At 39.8% G+C, this 13771-nt stretch overlaps 1 protein-coding gene across 3 annotated transcripts in view; it reads left to right on the top strand.

The window, feature by feature from the left end:
- Positions 1 to 13771, top strand: part of IREB2 (iron responsive element binding protein 2) — a gene marked incomplete in the record, with an annotated part of 432524 nt that overhangs the window by 234204 nt on the left and 184549 nt on the right.

Raw genomic sequence — 13771 nt, 5'->3', positions numbered from 1 at the left:
AATCATGGGTGCGAACATATTGGCACATGTGCAGCAACTCTCCTTCAGATACCTCAGGTTCCAAACTGGTGACACCTATAATTAGGTGGAGAGGCATGAAATGTGTTTAGTGTCCCTTTAAGGATATAGTATTGTAAGAATACTGACATGGACAGTTTTATAGAAAAAAAAATTAAAAAACTTTTTTTTTTATGACAATATTAAATGACAACATATGAATCTATTACTCAGCAGTAATATAAAAGCGTATTCATTCAGCTTAAGTTGCTGAAAACACTCAAATAATTTGTGTGCACTGGATAATTAAACATGAAATAAATGCTAGATGGAATGATAATAATGCAGATGTATGTTTAAAATTATTGTTTAAGTATTGAAAAAATAAGTGTAACCGTTTCTCTTGTAAGGTGTATCCAGTCCACGGATCATCCATTACTTGTGGGATATTCTCCTTCCCAACAGGAAGCTGCAAGAGGATCACCCACAGCAGAGCTGTCTATATAGCTCCTCCCCTAACTGCCACCTCCAGTCATTCTCTTGCAGCTCTCGAAAAGCATGGAAGCAGTTAGAGAGATGTGGTGTAATTTAGTTGTTTTTCTTCAATTCAAAAGTTTGTTATTTTTAAATGGTACCGGAGTTGTACTATTTTGGTCTCAGGCAGAAAATAGAAGAAGAGTCTGCCTGTGGTCTCTAATGATCTTAGCAGGTTGTAACTAAGATCCATTGCTGTTTTCACACATAACTGAAGAGAGAGGTAACTTCAGCTTGGGGAATGGCGTGCAGGGTATCCTGCTATGAGGTATGTGCAGTCTAAATTTTTCTAGAGAAATGTATATGCTAGAAAATGCTGTTGATACCGGATTTATTTAAGGTAAGCCTGATTACAGTGATTTAATAACGACTAGTATTATGCTTACTATTCGAGGTAACACTCTTATTATTTTTTCAAATTACTGAAGTATAAGACGTTTGCTGGGAGTGCTTAAACGTTTTTTATATGCTTTTTGGTGATAAAACTTTATTGGGGCCCAGTTTTTTCCACATGGCTGGCTAAAATTTGCCTAGGTATAGTTTTGTTAGGCCTCTCACTGTGTAGACAGGAGTGGGAGGGGCCTAATTTCACGCCTAAATGCGCATTAGCTTTTGCAGACTGAGACATCCAGTTTCTCTGAAAGAGTTCCCTGAATGCTTAAGACCTCTCTGAAGGGTTTTGGTGCTTTCCAAAGTCGTTTGTATGGCAAGGTAGGGCCACAGCAGAGCTGTGGCAGTTTGTTATGACTGTTAAAAAAAGTCTATTTTGTTTTTTTGATCCGTTTTTGAAACTAATGAGTTAATCATCCATTTGCAAGTGGGTGCAATGCTCTGTTAGCCTATTATACACACTGTAAAAATTTCGTTTGATTTACTGCTTTTTTTCCACTGTTTTTCAAATTCTGACCTTTTTTTATTTTTCTTAAAGGCACAGTACCGTTTTTATTTTTTGTTTGTTAACTTTCTGTAAAGTGTTTTCCAAGCTTGCTGGTCTCATTGCTAGTCTGTTTAAACATGTCTGACATAGAGGAAACTCCTTGTTCATTATGTTTAGAAGCCATGGTGGAACCCCCTCTTAGAATGTGTACCAAATGTACTGATTTCACTTTAAGTTATAAAGACCATTTCTTTCATGTAATTACCAAGAGTCCATGAGCTAGTGACGTATGGGATATACATTCCTACCAGGAGGGGCAAAGTTTCCCAAACCTCAAAATGCCTATAAATACACCCCTCACCACACCCACAAATCAGTTTTACAAACTTTGCCTCCTGTGGAGGTGGTGAAGTAAGTTTGTGCTAGATTCTACGTTGATATGAGCTCTGCAACAGGTTGGAGCCCGGTTTTCCTCTCAGCGTGCACTGAATGTTAGAGGGATGTGAAGAGAGTATTGCCTATTTGCATTCAATGATCTCCTTCTACGGGGTCTATTTCATAGGTTCTCTGTTATCGGTCGTAGAGATTCATCTCTTACCTCCCTTTTCAGATCGACGATATACTCTTATATATACCATTACCTCTACTGATTCTCGTTTCAGTACTGGTTTGGCTTTCTACTACATGTAGATGAGTGTCCTGGGGTAAGTAAGTCTAATTTTTGTGACACTCTAAGCTATGGTTGGGCACTTTTATATAAAAGTTCTAAATATTTGTGTTTAAACATTTATTTGCCTTGATTCAGGATGTTCAATATTCCTTATTTCAGACAGTCAGTTTCATTATTTGGGATAATGCATTTGAATAATCATTTTTTTTCTTTGTTATTTCCGGCGTCATACTTGTCACCGGAAGTTGCGTCATTTTTTGACGTTTTTGCGCCAAAAATGTCGGCGTTGCCGGATGTGGCGTCATTTTTGGCGCTAAAAGCATTTAGGCGCCAAATAATGTGGGCGTCTTTTTTGGCGCCAAAAAATATGGGCGTCATTATTGTCTCCACATTATTTAAGTCTCATTGTTCATTTGCTTCTGGTTCCTAGAAGCTTGTTCACTGGCATTTTTTCCCATTCCTGAAACTGTCATTTAAGGAATTTGATCAATTTTGCTTTATATGTTGTTTTTTCTATTACATATTGCAAGATGTCTCAGATTGACCCTGAATCAGAAGATACTTCTGGAAAATCGCTGCCTGATGCTGGACCTACCAAAGTTAAGTGTATTTGCTGTAAACTTGTGGTATCTGTTCCTCCAGCTGTTGTTTGTAATGAATGTCATGACAAACTTGTTAATGCAGATAATATTTCCTTTAGTAATGTTACATTACCTGTTGCTGTTCCATCAACATCTAATACTCAGAATGTTCCTGTTAACATAAGAGATTTTGTTTCTAAATCCATTAAGAAGGCTATGTCTGTTATTCCTCCTTCTAGTAAACGTAAAAGGTCTTTTAAAACTTCTCATTTTTCAGATGAATTTTTAAATGAACATCATCATTCTGATTCTGATAATGATTCCTCTGGTTCAGAGGATTCTGTTTCAGAGGTTGATGCTGATAAATCTTCATATTTTTTCAAAATGGAATTTATTCGTTCTTTACTTAAAGAAGTTTTAATTGCATTAGAAATAGAGGATTCTGGTCCTCTTGATACTAAATCTAAACGTTTAAATAAGGTTTTTAAATCTCCTGTAGTTATTCCAGAAGTTTTTCCTGTCCCTGATGCTATTTCTGAAGTAATTTCCAGGGAATGGAATAATTTGGGTAATTCATTTTCTCCTTCTAAACGTTTTAAGCAATTATATCCTGTGCCATCTCACAGATTAGAGTTTTGGGACAAAATCCCTAAGGTTGATGGGGCTATCTCTACTCTTGCTAAACGTACTACTATTCCTACGGCAGATAGTACTTCCTTTAAGGATCCTTTAGATAGGAAAATTGAATCCTTTCTAAGAAAAGCTTACTTATGTTCAGGTAATCTTCTTAGACCTGCTATATCTTTAGCTGATGTTGCTGCAGCTTCAACTTTTTGGTTAGAAGCTTTAGCGCAACAAGTAACAGATCATAATTCTCATAGCATTGTTAATCTTCTTCAACATGCTAATAATTTTATTTATGATGCCATCTTTGATATCATTAGGGTTGATGTCAGGTATATGTCTCTAGCTATTTTAGCTAGAAGAGCTTTATGGCTTAAAACTTGGAATGCTGATATGTCTTCTAAGTCAACTTTGCTTTCCCTTTCTTTCCAGGGTAATAAATTATTTGGTTCACAGTTGGATTCTATTATTTCAACTGTTACTGGGGGGAAAGGAACTTTTTTACCACAGGATAAAAAAATCTAAAGGTAAATTTAGTTCTAATAATCGTTTTCGTTCCTTTCGTCACAATAAGGAACAAAAGCCTGATCCTTCCCCTACAGGAGCGGTATCAGTTTGGAAACCATCTCCAGTCTGGAATAAATCAAAGACTTTTAGAAAGCCAAAGCCAGCTCCCAAGTCAACATGAAGGTGCGGCCCTCATTCCAGCCCAGCTGGTAGGGGGCAGATTACGATTTTTCAAAGAAATTTGGATCAATTCGATTCACAATCTTTGGATTCCGAACATTGTTTCAGAAGGGTAGAGAATAGGCTTCAAGATAAGGCCTCCTGCAAGAAGATTTTTTCTTTCCTGTGTCCCAGTAAATCCAGTGAAAGCTCAAGCATTTCTGAAATGTTTCAGATCTAGAGTTGGCTGGAGTAATTGTGCCAGTTCCAGTTCTGGAACAGGGGCTGGGGTTTTACTCAAATCTCTTCATTGTACCAAAGAAGGAGAATTCCTTCAGACCAGTTCTGGATTTAAAAATATTGAATCATTATGTAAGGATACCAACATTCAAAATGGTAACTATAAGGACTATTCTGCCTTTTGTTTAACAAGGGCATTATATGTCCACAATAGATTTACAGGATGCATATCTGCATATTCCGATTCATCCAGATCACTATCAGTTTCTGAGATTCTCTTTCCTAGACAAGCATTACCAGTTTGTGGCTCTACCGTTTGGCCTTGCAACAGCTCCAAGGATTTTTACAAAGGTTCTCGGTGCCCTTCTGTCTGTAATCAGAGAACAGGGTATTGTTGTATTTCCTTATTTGGACGATATCTTGGTACTTGCTCAGTCTTCACATTTAGCAGAATCTCATACGAATCGACTTGTATTGTTTCTTCGAGAACATGGTTGGAGGATCAATTTACCAAAAAGTTAATTGATTCCTCAGACAAGGGTAACCTTTTTAGGTTTCCAGATAGATTCAGTGTCCATGACTCTGTCTCTGACAGACAAGAGACGTCTGAAATTGGTTTCAGCTTGTCGAAACCTTCAGTCTCAATCATTCCCTTCGGTAGCCTTATGCATGGAAATTCTAGGTCTTATGACTGCTGCATCGGACGCGATCCCCTTTGTTCGTTTTCACATGCGACCTCTTCAGCTTTGTATGCTGAACCAGTGGTGCAGGGATTATACAAAGATATCTCAATTAATATCTTTAAAACCGATTGTACGACACTCTCTGACGTGGTGGACAGACCACCATCGTTTAGTTCAGGGGGCTTCTTTTGTTCTTCCAACCTGGACTGTGATTTCAACAGATGCAAGTCTGACAGGTTGGGGAGCTGTTTGGGGGTCTCTGACAGCACAAGGGGTTTGGGAATCTCAGGAGGTGAGATTACCGATCCAATATTTTGGAACTCCATGCAATTTTCAGAGCTCTTCAGTCATGGCCTCTTCTAAAGAGAGTGTCGTTCATTTGTTTTCAGACGGACAATGTCACAACTGTGGCATATGTCAATCATCAAGGAGGGACTCACAGTCCTCTGGCTATGAAAGAAGTATCTTGAATACTGGTATGGGCGGAATCCAGCTCCTGTTTAATTTCTGCGGTTCATATCCCAGGTATAGACAATTGGGAAGCGGATTATCTCAGTCGCCAAACGTTACATCCGGGCGAATGGTCTCTTCACCCAGAGGTATTTCTTCAGATTGTTCAAATGTGGGGACTTCCAGAAATAGATCTGATGGCTTCTCATCTAAACAAGAAACTTCCCAGGTATCTGTCCAGAACCAGGGATCCTCAGGCGGAGGCAGTGGATGCATTGTCACTTCTTTGGAAGTATCATCCTGCCTATATCTTTCCGCCTCTAGTTCTTCTTCCAAGAGTAATTTCCAAGATTCTAAAGGAGTGCTCGTTTGTTCTGCTGGTGGCTCCAGCATGGCCTCACAGGTTTTGGTATGCGGATCTTGTCCGGATGGCCACTTGCCAACCGTGGACTCTTCCGTTAAGACCAGACCTTCTATCGCAAGGTCCTTTTTTCCATCAGGATCTCAAATCCTTAAATTTGAAGGTATGGAGATTGAACGCTTGATTCTCAGTCATAGAGGTTTCTCTGACTCTGTGATTAATACTATGTTACAGGCTCGTAAATCTGTATCTAGGAAGATATATTATCGAGTCTGGAAGATTTACATTTCTTGGTGTCTTTCTCATCATTTTTCTTGGCATTCTTTTAGAATTCCTAGAATTTTACAGTTTCTTCAGGATGGTTTGGATAAAGGTTTGTCTGCAAGTTCCTTGAAAGGACAAATCTCTGCTCTTTCTGTTCTTTTTCACAGAAAGATTGCTAGTCTTCCTGATATTCATTGTTTTTTACAAGCTTTGGTTCGTATAAAACCTGTTATTAAGTCAATTTCTCCTCCTTGGAGTTTGAATTTGGTTCTGGGGGCTCTTCAAGCTCCTCCGTTTGAACCTATGCATTCGCTGGACATTAAATTACTTTCTTGGAAAGTTTTGTTTCTTTTGGCCATCTCTTCTGCTAGAAGAGTTTCTGAATTATCGGCTCTTTCTTGTGAGTCTCTTTTTCTGATTTTTCATCAGGATAAGGCGGTGTTGCGAACTTCTTTTAAATTTTTACCTAAGGTTGTGAATTCTAACAACATTAGTAGAGAAATTGTGGTTCCTTCATTGTGTCCTAATCCTAAGAATTCTAAGGAAAGATTGTTGCATTCTTTGGATGTAGTTAGAGCTTTGAAATATTATGTTGAAGCTACTAAAAATTTCCGAAAGACTTCTAGTCTATTTGTTATCTTTTCCGGTTCTAGGAAAGGTCATAAGGCCTCTGCCATTTCTTTGGCGTCTTGGTTAAAGTCTTTGATTCATCATGCTTATGTCGAGTCGGGTAAAACTCTGCCTCAAAGGATTACAGCTCATTCTACTAGGTCAGTTTCTACTTCCTGGGCGTTTAGGAATGAAGCTTCGGTTGATCAGATTTGCAAAGCAGCAACTTGGTCTTCTTTGCATACTTTTACTAAATTCTACCATTTTGATGTGTTTTCTTCTTCTGAAGCAGTTTTTGGTAGAAAAGTACTTCAGGCAGCTGTTTTAGTTTGATTCTTCTGCATATAATTTCATTTTTTTTCATTATAAGATTTAAACTTTATTTTGGGTGTGGATTATTTTCAGCGGAATTGGCTGTCTTTATTTTATCCCTCCCTCTCTAGTGACTCTTGCGTGGAAGATCCACATCTTGGGTATTCATTATCCCATATGTCACTAGCTCATGGACTCTTGCTAATTACATGAAAGAAAACATAATTTATGTAAGAACTTACCTGATTAATTAATTTCTTTCATATTAGCAAGAGTCCATGAGGCCCACCCTTTTTTTTTTTTTTTTTTTTTTTTTTTTTTTTTGTGGTGGTTATGATTTTTTTGTATAAAGCACAATTATTCCAATTCCTTATTTTTTATGCTTTCGCACTTTTGTCTTATCACCCCACTTCTTGGCTATGCGTTAAACTGATTTGTGGGTGTGGTGAGGGGTGTATTTATAGGCATTTTGAGGTTTGGGAAACTTTTCCCCTCCTGGTAGGAATGTATATCCCATACGTCACTAGCTCATGGACTCTTGCTAATATGAAAGAAATGAATTTATCAGGTAAGTTCTTACATAAATTATGTTATTCTGTCTTTAAAAGATTTATCACCAGAGGAATCTGACAAGGGGAAAGTTATGCCGACTAACTCGCCCCACGTGTCAGAGCCTTTGACTCTCGCTCAAGGGACTCGCGCTCAAGAGGCGCCAAGTACATCTAGCGCGCCCATGGCGTTTACTTTACAAGACATGGCGGCAGTCATGGATAATACACTGTCAGCGGTATTAGCCAGACTACCTGGGTTATGAGGAAAGCGAGACAGCTCTGGGGTTAGAAGAAATACAGAGCACTCTTACGCTTTAGTAGCTATATCTGATACCCCCTCACAACAATATGCAGAAGCTGAGGAAGGAGAGCTTCTTTCTGTGGGTGATGTTTCTGACTCGGGGAAGATGATTCAACCTGATTCTGATATGCCAACATTTAAATTTAAGCTTGAACACCTCCGCGTGTTGCTCAGGGAGGTTTTTTCTACTCTGAATGACTGTGACACCATTGCAGTGCCAGAGAAATTGTGCAGATTGGATAAATACTATGCAGTGCCTGTTTACACTGATGTTTTTCCAATACCTAAAAGGTTTTCAGAAATTATTACTAAGGAATGGGATAGACCAGGTGTACCGTTCTCTCCCCCTCCTATTTTTAAGAAATTGTTTCCAATAGATGCCGCCACACGGGACTTATGGCAGACGGTCCCTAAAGTGGAGGGAGCAGTTTCTACCCTAGCTAAGCGTACTACTATCCCCGTCGAGGACAGTTGTGCTTTCTTAGATCCAATGGATAAAAAGTTAGAGGGTTACCTTAAGAAAATGTTTATTCAACAATTCTACAGCCTCTTGCATGCATTGCCCCAGTCACTGCTGCGGCGGCCTTCTGGTTTGAGTCTCTGGAAGAGGCTTTACAGGTAGAGAACCCATTGGACGATATACTTGACAAGCTTAGAGCACTTAAGCTAGCCAATTCATTTGTTTCTGATGCCATTGTTCATTTGACCAAACTAACGGCTAAGAATTCTGGTTTTGCTATTCAGGCGCGTAGGGTGCTATGGCTTAAATCATGGTCAGCTGACGTTACTTCAAAGTCTAAGCTTCTTAATATTCCCTTCAAGGGGCAGACCCTATTCGGGCCTGGTTTGAAGGAGATCATTTCTGATATCACAGGAGGAAAAGGTCATGCCCTCCCTCAGGACAGGTCTAATAAATCAAGGGCTAAACAGACTAATTTTCGTGCCTTTCGAAAACTTTAAGATGAGCACGGCATCAACTTCCTCTAATACAAAACAAGAGGGAACTTTTGCCCAGTCCAAGTCGGTCTGGAGACCTAACCAGACTTGGAACAAAGGTAAGCAGGCCAAAAAGCCTGCTGCTGCCTCTAAGACAGCATGAAGGATTGGCCCCCGATCCGGTAACGGATCTAGTAGGGAGCAGACTTTCTCTCTTCGCCCAGGCTTGGGCAAGAGATGTCCAGGATCCCTGGGCGTTGGAAATTGTATCCCAGGGATATCTTCTGGACTTCAAAGCTTCCCCTCCAAAACGGAGATTTCACCTTTCACAATTATCTGCAAACCAGATAAAGAGAGAGGCATTCTTACATTGTGTTCAAGACCTCCAAGTAATGGGAGTGATCCACCCAGTTCCAAAGGAGGAACAGGGACAAGGCTTCTATTCAAATCTGTTTGTGGTTCCCAAGAAAGAGGGAACCTTCAGACCAATCTTAGATCTCAAGATCCTAAACAAATTTCTCAGGGTTCCATCATTCAAGATGGAGACTATTCGTACCATCCTACCTATGATCCAGGAGAGTCAATACATGACTACAGTGGATTTAAAGGATGCTTATCTTCACATTCCGATATGCAAAGATCATCATCGGTTTCTCAGGTTTGCCTTCCTGGACAGGCATTACCAGTTTGTAGCTCTTCCCTTTGGGTTAGCTACAGCTCCAAGAATCTTTACGAAGGTTCTGGGGTCACTTCTGGCGGTCCTAAGGCCGCGGGGCATAGCAGTGGCCCCTTATTTAGACGACATTCTGATACAGGCGTCAAATTTCCAAATTGCCAAGTCTCATACGGACATAGTTCTGGCATGTCTGAGGTCGCACGGGTGGAAAGTGAACGAAGAGAAGAGTTCTCTATCACATCTCACAAGAGTTTCCTTTCTGGGAACTCTGATAGATTCTGTAGAAATGAGGATTTACCTGACAGAGACCAGGTTATCAAAACTTCTAAATTCTTGCCGTGTTCTTTATTCTACTTCTCACCCTTCGGTGGCTCAGTGTATGGAAGTAATCGGCTTAATGGTAGCGGCAATGGACATAGTGCCGTTTGCCCGCCTACATCTCAGACCGCTGCAACTCTGCATGCTCAGTCAGTGGAATGGGGATTACACAGATTTGTCCCCTCTACTAAATCTGGATCAAGAGACCAGGGATTCTCTCTGGTGGCTATCTCGGGTCCATCTGTCCAAAGATATGACCTTTCGCAGGCCAGATTGGACAATAGTAACGACAGATGCTAGCCTTCTAGGCTGGGGGCAGTCTGGAACTCCCTGAAGGCTCAGGGATATTGGATTCAGGAGGAGACCCTCCTTCCAATAAACATTCTGGAACTAAGAGCGATATTCAATGCTCTTCAGGCTTGGCCATAGCTAGCGACAATGAGGTTCATCAGATTTCAGTCTGACAACATCACGACTGTAGCTTACATCAACCATCAAGGGGGAACAAGGAGTTCCCTAGCGATGTTGGAAGTTTCAAAGATAATTCAATGGGCAGAGATTCACTCTTGCCACCTATCAGCTATCCATATCCCAGGTGTAAAAAACTGGGAGGCGGATTTTCTAAGTCGACAGACTTTTCATCCGGGGGAGTGGGAGCTCCATCCGGATGTGTTTGCACAATTGGTTCAACGTTGGGGCAAACCAGAACTGGATATCATGGCGTCTCGCCAGAACGCCAAACTTCCTTGTTACGGATCCAGGTCCAGGGATCCCAAGGCAACGCTGATAGATGCTCTAGCAGCGCCTTGGTCCTTCAACCTGGCTTATGTGTTTCCACCGTTTCCTCTGCTCCCTCGTCTGATTACCAAAATCAAGCAGGAGAGAGCATCGGTGAGTTTGATAGCACCTGCGTGGCCACGCAGGACTTGGTATGCAGATCTGGTGGACATGTCATCCCTTCCACCATGGACTCTGCCTCTGAGACAGGACCTTCTATTTCAGGGTCCTTTTAACCATCCAAATCTAATTTCTCTGAGACTGACTGCCTGGAGATTGAACGCTTGATTTTATCAAAGTGTGGCTTCTCCGAGTCAGTCATTGATACCTTAATTCTGGCACGAAAGCCTGTCATCAGGAAAATCTATCCTAAGATATGGCGTAAATATCTTTATTGGTGTGAATCCAAGGGTTACTCATGGAGTAAAGTCAGGATTTCCAGGATATTATCTTTTCTCCAAGAAGGATTGGAAAAGGGATTGTCAACTAGTTCCTTAAAGGGACAGATTTCTGCTCTGTCTATTCTTTTGCACAGGCGTCTGGCGGATGTTCCAGACGTTCAGGCGTTTTGTCAGGCTTTAGTTAGAATCAAGCCTGTGTTTAAACCAGTTGCTCCGCAATGGAGTTTAAATTTGGTTCTTAAAGTTCTCCAAGGGGTTTCGTTTGAACCTCTTCATTCCATAGATATCAAGCTTTTATCTTGGAAAGTTCTGTTTTTGGTAGCTATTTCCTCGGCTCGTAGAGTTTCCGAGTTATCTGCCTTACAGTGTGATTCCCCTTATCTGATCTTCCATGCAGATAAGGTAGTTTTGCGTACCAAACCTGGGTTTTTACCTAAGGTGGTATCTAATAAGAATATCAATCAGGAGATTGTTGTTCCGTCATTGTGTCCTAATCCTTCTTCAAAGAAGGAACGTCTATTACACAATCTTGACGTGGTTCATGCTTTTACAGTTTTATTTACAAGCTACTAAAGATTTTCGTCAAACATCTGCTTTGTTGGTTGTCTACTCTGGACAGAGGAGAGGCCAAAAGGCTTCGGCAACTTCTTTCGTTTTGGCTAACAAGTATAATACGCTTATCTTATGAGACTGCTGGCCAGCAGCCTCCTGAAAGGATTACAGCTCATTCTACTAGAGCTGTGGCTTCCACATGGGCTTTTAAAAATCAGGCTTCTGTTGAACAGATTTGCAAGGCGGCGACTTGGTCTTCAAAGTTTTATAAATTTGATACTTTTGCTTCTTCGGAGGCTATTTTTGGGAGAAAGGTTTTACAGGCAGTGGTACCTTCCGTTTAAGTACCTGCCTTGTCCCTCCCTTCATCCGTGTACTTTAGCTTTGGTATTGGTATCCCACAAGTAATGGATGATCCGTGGACTGGATACACCTTACAAGAGAAAACATAATTTATGCTTACCTGATAAATTTATTTCTCTTGTGGTGTATCCAGTCCACGGCCCGCCCTGTCATTTTAAGGCAGGTATATTTTATTTTTAAACTACAGTCACCACTGCACCCTATGGTTTCTCCTTTCTCTTGCTTGTCTTCGGTCGAATGACTGGAGGTGGCAGTTAGGGGAGGAGCTATATAGACGGCTCTGCTGTGGTTGATCCTCTTGCAGCTTCCTGTTGGGAAGGAGAATATCCCACAAGTAATGGATGATCCGTGGACTGGATACACCACAAGATAAATAAATTTATCTGGTAAGCATAAATTATGTTTTAGTGTCCAAAAAACAATATTGTAAATGGATTACAAAATTGTCACTAAAAAACATATTGTAAAGAGTAAATAAAAAGCAGCAGATTGAATTTACTTATATTTGAAATTGAAGCTTTTTTCTTCATAACTATATAAAATGTTATCTTTTATTCTAAATCACAAATTCCAGCAACAAAAATGGTTGGTTGTTGTGTTTAGACAATTTCATAATGTTCAATCGCTGCCATCCTAATTAAAATATTAATTTATGCTGTGCGCCTTCCCAACAATTACGCATAACGTTTATGTAACATCCTGTATCTCTTATGTAAACATAGTGTGTGCGAACAGTGTTCCACTTATTTTACTATTTAATAATTTAAACAAATGCAATATCTGCTGCATCTCACTCTGCTGGTATTGATGCTGTGGATGCTTCTGCTGGCTCCGATTACACTGCGGTCACGTGACCGCATAGAATGTGACATTGCATATTTAGTCTTGGAGATATTGCACATATGCGAGGAACTCATATTCCAGAGTGCTTGCGTGGATCCATGCGAGCTACCTGGAGCTAGGAATAGAGAACCCAGGTTGCCTACTGTGATTGGCTAATGCAAATTAGCCTCATGATGTGTGTTTTCTAAAATATATTAACCTATGCAATGAGGAAATATAAATATTTGCCTGTTACATTTCTTGAACTAGGTTTCCTTTTCTGCTGACGGGAATTAGGCAATTAGGACCGTTATAAATGGGTCACTAGAATGTACAACCAATAAGTGTTAAGTCCGAAATCAGCACTTCCGCATTTATTAGTAATTTAAAAACTCACATTTTTCATATTTAAATTACAGGCAAAAAGAGAATAACATACAGAAATGTTTGCCAACCGGGTTGCATTATGAAGCAGTCGTGGGGGCAGTGGAATACTTTTGTAATATTCTTATAAAATTTTATTTATAAATGTTATTTAGGCTATCCAACGCACAAATAAATTGCACAATTTAACATAAATTGATTTAATGATAATCTGTGCAAACATTTTTTTTTAAAAAAAATATATAAACAAATTTTACTGGTGAAATCAGCCGGGTGGTGTGTAATTTTAATAGGTCCTGGGGGAGAACAATGACCTATAGTAAAACCTTTATTATTACAGCCTTAAAGGGACACTGAACTCAAATTTTTTCTTTTGTAATTCAGAAAGAGCAGGCAATTTTAAGCAACTTTCTAATTTACTCCTATTATCAATTTTTCTTTGTTCTCTTGCTATCATTATTTGAAAAAGAAGGCATCTAAGCTTTTTTTTGGTTTCAGTACTCTGGACAGTACTTTTTTATTGGTGGATGAATTTATCCACCAATCAGCAAGGACAACCCAGGTTGTTCACCAAAAATGGGCCGGCATCTAAACTTACATTCTTGCATTTCAAATAAAGATACCAAGAGAATGAAGAAAATTTGATAATAGGAGTAAATTAGAAAGTTGCTTAAAATTTCATGCTCAATCTGAATCACGAAAGAAAAATTTTGGGTACAGTGTCCCTTTAACATTCCTTTAAAGGAAATACACTGTAAACCAGCATACTTGTAAAGATGCAGCAACAGTCCATTGCTTCAAAGTTGCAAAACTTGTGAGTTG

The sequence above is a fragment of the Bombina bombina genome, chromosome 6, assembly GCF_027579735.1.
Source record: "Bombina bombina isolate aBomBom1 chromosome 6, aBomBom1.pri, whole genome shotgun sequence".
Taxonomy (NCBI): Eukaryota; Metazoa; Chordata; class Amphibia; order Anura; family Bombinatoridae; genus Bombina; species Bombina bombina.
The sequence above is the reverse complement of the archived record's forward strand: the minus strand, read 5'-3'. Positions and strand labels throughout refer to the sequence as shown.